Raw genomic sequence first — 7,596 nt, 5'->3', positions numbered from 1 at the left:
ACATAGATGAGAATGGTATCATTGCACAACATGGATCATAGATAGATCCATGATAGAAAGGAAAAAATTACTACCTCTACCAAGCTCTACGATCCAAGGTTGAGAGAATTTGGCACGAGCTTCCCAGCCAGCCCTTTTGCAGAAAGTTCTTTGGTGATTGATTTTTGTAGACTGGATTCTTCTTCTTTTCTTCCGCCAGTGAGTTAGTTTTGTGTTTGTTGAGTGAGGGGGAGGAGATGAAGGGTGATGGGCCTTTCCCACAAACCTCGGTGAGTGCAATATAATATGAAGAAGTGATTTCTTATTAGTGGAGCTCATCTCAATGTGAAGTTCATATATGACCAATGACACTGAGAAATTGGCACATACTTAAGAAAAAACAAAACAAAACTCTTAATATCAAGATCTTATATAGCTGTTCTCTTTTCTAAGATTTTTTTTTTTTTTTTTAATTTTTTTTTTCTATTTTAATTTTTTTTTAAATTTTTTTTTTTTTTTTTTTTTAAAAAAAAAAAGAGAGAGAGAGTGGGAAGATGGGGCATAGAGGGTGAGAGAGAGAATCCCAAGCATTCGCTGCACTGACAGATGTGGGGTTTGAACTCGTAAACTATGAGACCATGACCTGAACTGAAACTAAGAGTTGGACGTCTAACCAACTAAGCCACCCAGGTGCCCCTGTATACCAGTTTAAATTTGTGGTGCTGTCCTTTCAGCTTTATGAAGTGCTCATATCTGAGCAGACACAGTAGGGAAAAAAATCCATATTTTAAGTTCACCTCTATTTAATACGAGTACATTTTCAGCTGATGAACTACCAATGGCTAATCTGAGACCAGGGAATCCAAATGGTGATTATGTTCAAATGAAATTATTTCTTAAATTCATTATCTTCCTTTAAAATTTTTCCAACAATATTTTTAGAAAAATACATTCACTGGGGTAATAGGTTGGATTTCATATTGAAACAATACAGCTCTCTTTTTAGGGAACTAATTAGATTGGAGAGTAAAAATGATATTAATTATTGAATTAGTGTTAACTTCTTAAGTTTAGGAAAAATTTAAATATGCCTAAAGTAAAACAGCACTGATTAATATTTCAGAAGTATTATTATGACAGGAATAAAAATAAATGAGATTAAAACTATACAAGTAGAGGATAGTTGCAATGCCACTGACATCACGTATCAATTTACTGTCTGGTTTGACACATTAATTGTCTTTTTACCACTAAGAGTTCCCTCAGGAAAGCATAACAACAATAACAAAAATAATAAAAAATTTAAATATGCCCAAACCATCCGTACAGTCTGAACAATCAGCTTTTTATGTGTCAGACTACTCATGAAATTCTAGAAAATTCTAAAATCTGGGGAAACGAAAGCATTTGTTTCTTTCTCTAAGCCTCCTGCCATCCCACTTAGCTGTTTTCAAATTATCTACATATTGACATAACCATTACCAATATCTTTCTGTTGTAATAACAAATTCTTGTTATTTTAATGTCTCCCTATTGGTGGGTCAGTGTAAGTGATTAGAATAGCATAGATATTTGTAGACTTAATACTATAATTTCATTGTAAACATTGAGTACTATATTTCCATATAGACAAGAAGGCTGTGCTGCTGTAGTCTTCCCGGAAGTAAACTTGTCCGTCAACCCTTTTCTAGTAATTTCTTGTGATTCTGAAACGAAACATCTTTTTTTGGACAGTCTTTTTTTTTTTTTTTTTAATTAGTATAATACAATAAATAGTACTCCTTCACTATGTATAGTCAGGTTGAAATGAAAGTATTAGTGGCTGATATTTGCAAAGTGTTTTAGGGTTTACAGAGCCTTTCCATCTGCCGCATTTTATTGAAAAAGAACTTGAGACTCAAGGGAGTTAAATGATTTGTCTAAGATCCCATAGCGTGGTGGATGGTACAGTGTAGATATAGTATCCTCTGAGCCTAAACCTCAGGCCTTATCCAGTGCTAAAGCATTTTTCCTGCAGAGTGCTCAAGACTAAGGGTGTTTGGGATGAGTTCTGGGTGTTATATGGAAACCAAGTTGACAATAAATTATATTAATAAAAAATAATAAGTAAATAAACCATTAAAAACAAGAGTAAAGGTGTTTGGGTCAGATGACCTGAGTTTGAATTCTAACACTTAGATTAACCTTGGGCATGACATTCAACACATTAGCCCTTGTAAACTGGGGAAACTGTTACACCTTACAGAGGTATGAAGAGGAAATGCAATAACACATTACTGTGTTGCTTCTAGCATGGAGCCTGGCATATTGTAAGCAATACATAAATATTGGTTATGGTTAACATGTAAAATCAGGTGCTTACTTGTGTTTACTAGTCATTGTGTGCATATTTGTGTTTTGGCTTCCCTCAAGGCTTTTCTTTCAAGTTTCTCGAGAGAAATAACTTTCAATTCATTGATATTCTCTGTAGATGCTAGAAAAAATTCTCTTGTAATGAAAGTGGCAGTGAATGATGCTAGATAAAGCTTTTGGAATGGATGTTGAAATGAATGAAAACAAAATGTTTCAATATGGCACTTAATTAAACTATTGGAAGTAATTGGAACCCATTCTGAGCATCTATTCTAGAGAATACGAAAAACTAAATATCTGAATTTTTGTCACTTGGAGTCCAGTTGGTAGTTGAGCATTCTGAATTATGATGCCAAAACTTTAATTTAGTTTATTCACTGATACAGAAACTCTCTGCCTTCACATGTAATCATTTTAATTTTTGCATATCTAGGTTTTTCATCTTTTGGCAGTTCTGTCAGACAAGTATTCTTATGCACCACTGAAACCACAACATTTATTTTCTTAAATTTATTTTAATGTTTTATTTATTTTTGAGAGAGATAGAGACAGCGTTAGCAGGGGAGGGTCAGAGAGAGAGAGGGAGACACAGATTCTGAAGCAGGCTCCAGGCTCTGAGCTAGCTGTCAGCACAGAGCCCTACGCGGGGCTCGAATCCACGAACGTGAGATCATGACCCGAGTCGAAGTCGGACGCTTAACTGACTGAGCCACCCAGGCGCCCCATAAACCACAACATTTAATATCTAATTTAGTTTACCTAACAGTCACATCTGATTTTTTGTAGGTCTTTCACATTTGGTGACATATTTCATCATCGGCATGTAATCAAACACAGGTATAAAAATCTTCGACTCACTTATTTAAAAAGACTTTTTGTCATAGAAGGTAAGCAAAGACAAAACACAACTGTTTCTAAAGATGTGAGCTGTTCCATTTAAAAGTGGAAGAAAAAAACCCAATAACCCAATATACAATATATATGTAGCAAATAGGACAGAATGTACACAATGGGAATTTCACTTTGGTTAAATTTCAAATTAATAAATGTATATTGTTTCCGGGGCAGCCATAGCATTTGTCTGCCTTCTCTATTGCTAAACATAAGAATAAAAGTTTTATCTCTTTTTTTAAATTTTCAAAAAATGTTCTATTTATTTCTGAGAGAGGCAGCGTGAGCAGGGGAGGGTCAAAGAGAGGGAGACACAGACTCTGAAGCAGGCTCCAGGCTCTGAGCTGGCAGTCAGCACAGAGCCCGACGCGGGGCTCAAACCCACGAACCGTGAGATCATGACCTGAGCTGAAGTCTGACGCTTAACCGACTGAGCCACCCAGGCGCCCCTAAAAGTTTTATCTCTTAAGAGCTCGTCCACATCACTGCCTCTCCTCTCCATGAGGTTGTGTGGCTTTGCTGGAGGAAGGGCTGTGATGTCATAGGGAATAGTGATGTCAGCAGAGGTACAAAGAGCAGGAGCTTGTTTTCAGGCAAATGTTCTTGGCAACAACAACAGAAAGAATGTGATAACACATGACTATGTTTGCTTTTTTCACACTTCTTCACACTGCTTTAAAAAATGGTTTGGGCAAGAAGAAAAACATTGAGATTAATACAAAGATATTCATTAAAATAGAATGAAAACAATTATTTTAAATGGCCAGGTCTTTAAAACTTTTAAGAATGACTCTTTAACTCTTAAAGGTAGAGAACAAACTGAAGGTTGATGGAGGGGCGTGGGTGGGGGATGGGCCAGATGGGTGATGGGCATTGAGGAGGGTGCTTGTTGTGATGAGCCCTGGGTGTTGTGTGTTATGTGGTGAATCACTGAATTCTACTCCTGAAACCAATATTGCCCTGTATGTTAAATAACTAGAACTTAAATAAACATTCGAAAAGAAAAAAAATAACTCTCTAAGAGGCTACTCTCCTGGGGGCCTCTAGAATCACTAGGAACCATTCTTAAATCTATTGCGTTTCAAAGTATCAAAATCATTAGACAGCTGAAGAAACCAATGTGAACAAGACCCGTCAGGCTGGGATAGCACCAGAGTCCTCAGAGCCTTGAAGTGCAGACCAGGCTAGCTCCTAGGCTCTTGTCAATGGGAAAGTTGGTTGTGAAGCCCCAGTTAAGGAGTAAATGGTAGTTTCTTCTTCATTCCTAAAGGCAGGAGCTCTGGGGCTTCAAACCACGTTCACTTACCCAAGCTAGATTTCTATTTATTTCTGAGAGAGAGTGAGAGAGAGGCAGTGTGAGCAGGGGAGGGTCAGAGAGAGAGGGAGACGCAGAATTAGAGGCAGGTTCCAGACTCTGAGCTAGCTGTCAGCGCAGAGCCCTACACGGGACTCGAGCCCACAAACCGTGAGATCATGACCTTAGCTAAAGTCAGATGCTTAGCCGACTGAGCCACCCAGACGCCCCCCCCCCCCCCAAGCTAGATTTCTAAGCGTTGACTCTGTGGTTGTCTTCTGACCACAGCAACTCCTAACTTACCACACCTGGGCAAAAATTCTGCATATGCACCGTTCTTCAAGCTCTACAGATGAAGCTTCCTTGCACATGCTAACACACATATAGATACACACACACATTATATATGCAAAGATCTACTATCTTTAGTTCGTTTATATAATCTACTCAATACATGTGAAGTACCAGATGCTAGGGTTACTGCAAAAGAATATGAGACAAGTCTTGCTTTCAATGAATTTACATAGAATCAAAGACATATTGGAGATTTGAGAAAGTAGGACCATCTAGTCCTACTGTATCATAGATGAGGAGCCTGAGACTCAAAAAGGTTGAATAACTATGCCACACAGATTAGTAGCAGACACAGGCCCCAGTCTCCAATAATTGTAACAGCTATACCTTCAGCGACTCAGGTTATGGCCACCGATGCAATTGCTGTGATTCTAACTGGGCCCTAACCCACGGTTAAGTAGTTTGCATGCATTGTCTCATCTAATGACCCAGCAGGGTCAGGACTGCCACTGTCACCATTTTATGGGTCACATTGCTAGCAATGGCAGAGCCAGAGCCAGAGTTTGAATTCAGTGTTGTTTGATCTGGTATCACGTGCTCTCAACCAAGGAGCATTCTGTGTGGGGTGCCCTTTGCTTTCCATGTTTGTGATGAAAGAAAAACACTGCAAGTCAGTATATGCTGAAATGTTGAGAATAGTGTAATCAAGTTCCAAAGCCAAGATAGAGATCATAGATGCTGTGAGTGGTCAGAGAGGGTGCAGGTCCTGCTTGTCTCTCTGTCCAGAGTGCATGAGTAAAGTTGCAGAGAGGTGCTGTGGGGGAGAGGGTGGGAGGAGGCTGGCCTCTCTGAAAGGGGTGAGTTGTGGGACAGCTAGACTGCAGGGATTAACGTGGGCTTTTGGCACTCTCGAGATGATTAACCACTTTTTATAGTCACTGTTACTAGTGCAGATTTGCCGGCTTTAAAAAATTAAGGCGCATGTCTCTCTACCTGGTGTTCTGACTGTTTTTTTGTCTATATATTTCATTTGCTAACTCACAGAAGCAAGATGCAAGGAAGAAGCAAGATGCAAGGTTATTCCAGAATGTAATGTATTGCGTTGCATTATGTGACTGTGAATAATGGCATCTTTTGTTTTCCATCCTAAAAATAACCAATCAGCACATGGTCTCTCTCCTAGCCTCTGCCTTCTCAGACTGGTTTGGGTAGTTCTGCATTTGCTTTTGGAATTAGATGATTATGAATTGATCAATGGAAGGAAATTTTTAAAAAGGCAAGTATGATGTTTAGATGGTGTTGGAGGAGGGGAAGTAAAGGGAAGTAACTGTATGGGATAATTAAGCACATTTCCATTCACCTTAGGTACTTAGGCCTGTTTAATTGACCTACTTTACTGCAGAGGAAACATGGACAGTAGTGGAGGCATAAATTTTATGTGGTTGCGCTATGCTTGTGTTAAAACAAGGTGAAAAGAAACAGAAAAAACTTGCAGTGTCTAAAAATATTGGCACATTTGCTGTAATTCATAGGGATCCCAAATGTATAGCTCTGTAGCCCTGGTTTAAAATAATACCTTGGGGCGCCTGGGTGGCTCAGTCGGTTGAGCGCCTGACTTCGGCTCAGGTCATAGTCTCACGGTTCATGGGTTCGAGCCCCGCATCGGGCTCTGTGCTGACAGCTCAGAGCCTGGAGCCTGTTTCAGATTCTGTGCCTCCCTCTCTCTCTTATCCTCCCCTGCTCATGCTGTCTCTATCTCTCTCTCAAAAATAAATAAAATATTTAAAAAATAAAAAAATAAAATAATACCTTAAGTAGGGAAGGCTCCCTCGTCTCTTTGTAAGCCAACTAACCAGTTGAACACTAGTGTGACCAATAAAATCACAACACTGGGAAACCAGTTTTCAGAAGTGTGTGCTGCTTTTCTATCAACTGTCGGACGTGGTGAGTTTTAATAACTTTCTTTGTCACCCTGATGGGCATTTCTGTGTGTTTCAGCAAGTCAACTACTTCCGGCGTATCCTGTTGGACACATTATCGTTCACCTGAAGACAATGTAAACTCAAGAGAAGGTAGAATGAGTTAGCTCTTGAATTCCCTCTGAGAAGCAAAAGAGGAGGCTTGGAGTTGTTTTTAATAGAGAGGCTAATTTTGCCATTGACCACTTGACCATCCAACTATATGTAATATGGTCCTGGCTTCAGTATTAAATTGCACACTTAGTGGTGCATATATGACAGGTAGCTCGTTCAATTAATTTCTATGCTTCTCTTTTTGTCTCGGAAGGCGTTTTCTTGTTTCACAGACGCAGCCTTTATTAAGTGGGGGAAGGGTATTTGATGCTTTTCACTGTCAGGATGTTCAAATGATGAAAATATCATCTTTGATATGCTCCACTGGAAATGTCTTGTATGTGGAGTAGATGCATAGCCCTGGAGAAGGTTGTCCTGTATTATAGAGCAGATAAACAGGCGGGGACAGAGGCACTTCCCTGAAAATCTCCTGCAGTCCCACATTAATATGCTTCGACTTGACTCTGACGCTTCCCAAACAGAATAGACGGTGCCCCTCGCTTAGATGCCGCTACTGACAGGCCGCGAGCTAGAGGGCGATTCTTGCTAGACTCTGCAGTTTTCTGGCTTTCCTTGTCTGACAGAATCCAATTCTCTTGACCTTCAGGACATGGAGCAGAACTCATAGCTTCCACCTGGCCTACCCAACTAAGTAAAGTCATGCTCCTAGAATACCGCTGCCATGGTTAGTTTAATTTTAATTTATTGCAGAGA

This window comes from Hyaena hyaena, unplaced genomic scaffold (assembly GCF_003009895.1).
Source record: "Hyaena hyaena isolate Hyena2069 unplaced genomic scaffold, ASM300989v1 scaffold_207, whole genome shotgun sequence".
NCBI lineage: Eukaryota > Metazoa > Chordata > Mammalia > Carnivora > Hyaenidae > Hyaena > Hyaena hyaena.
This window is presented reverse-complemented; position numbering follows the sequence as displayed.